At 47.4% G+C, this 1,331-nt stretch overlaps 1 protein-coding gene across 2 annotated transcripts in view; it reads left to right on the top strand.

Moving 5' to 3' along the window:
- The window catches only part of LOC117170570 (glucose dehydrogenase [FAD, quinone]-like), a 20,311-nt gene that overhangs the window by 12,166 nt on the left and 6,814 nt on the right, over positions 1–1,331 (top strand). The window lies entirely within an intron of this gene.

Here is a 1,331-nt window from a genome sequence, read left to right as displayed (position 1 = left end):
ATGAGAATCGTCAGCATCGAAATCTGGAAATATTAAAATCCCAATCTCCTTAATTTATTTCAAAGCAGTTAGCAGTCAGCAGATAGATATATAAATAGAATCGACGAAGTGCTCCTACCGGCAATCGTGCATCTTCGAGTTTTCAAATTCAGAAGAGGAGAAATGGGTTGCGCGCGCAACTCAGTCATTTAGAGCGTCTCCTACTATATTCACACGGACATAGCCCTGTCATAGTATTGGACCGCATCTCGTTTCAGATCTGGGATCACTGCCACGGCGACGAATGGCTGAGATGCCGGAATCTTGACATCGTGCAGTCCAACCTAACCTAGAAACCTAGGAACTGTCAGGCAGTTGTAAACACGGAGTAGACAGCACCATAGCCTTTCACCAGAATCCATAGATGAAAGGGTTGAATGCGGGTGGGATTGCGCACTAAGTTCGCGTCTCTCCTCCAGGTACAGGTAGCATAAGGCATTAGTTCCCCGACCACTGGTGAGTGGCAGCACCGGATGGACCACCGTAGCAGACCCCTGCAACATGAAGTGAACGAGCGAACACACGCTGGCTGGAGAGGGGAGGCTGGCCGCCATATTAAAGCTGGCGCACGTACAGCCAATAGCAACATCAGTGGTCCGTAGGCCTAAGTCAATCGGCTGGACGGATTCTACCGCTGAGGACGCGCATTTGTGGAAAACCTCATTAGAGCTCGTCCGTTGGCACCAAGTATTCAACGTAGGCCTCGCAAGAAGTTGGCAAGATCCGACGGGAAACAGCAGCAAGACGAGGAACGCGAGCAAGAAAACGGAGAGTCGGCTTGAGAACCGCGATACGGTTAGATCCGAGAATTGTCCCTGGAAAAAGTCTCAGGAAAGTCAGGAAAAAGAGTTCGAATTATGGACGGAAAAGACTGGGAAACAGCGGCCAAGTGTCTCCAAATTAAGTGGACGTTCTTTCACCTATTTTAAGAGAGACGTTTGGCTTAAAGGCCAACATTGATAAATTGGGTCAAAATAATTTCTCCAAACGACCTGGCAAAGGAATTGATCATAAAAGGGGAGATCCTATAGGACGCCAGTATCTTCGGTGATTTTTCTAACACAGTTCGCGGGTTCCTAGGATCGATTCTCTCTCCGCGTCTCAGCAGGTTCTCAGAAGGTTGTCAGACAAATAGAGAAAGTAAATGAACTTGACTTTGTTTTCTTGATGTTTAGTAAATAAATAAAGTTAGCGTTCCTGCTAGGCGACTTTAGGACAGCAATCGAGTTTCCAGTAGGGAGGACCCTATCTGGCGCCACATAAAAATTCAAAGGAACATCGAGGGTTGTTCG

Source organism: Belonocnema kinseyi, chromosome 4, assembly GCF_010883055.1.
Source record: "Belonocnema kinseyi isolate 2016_QV_RU_SX_M_011 chromosome 4, B_treatae_v1, whole genome shotgun sequence".
NCBI lineage: Eukaryota > Metazoa > Arthropoda > Insecta > Hymenoptera > Cynipidae > Belonocnema > Belonocnema kinseyi.
The sequence above is the reverse complement of the archived record's forward strand: the minus strand, read 5'-3'. Positions and strand labels throughout refer to the sequence as shown.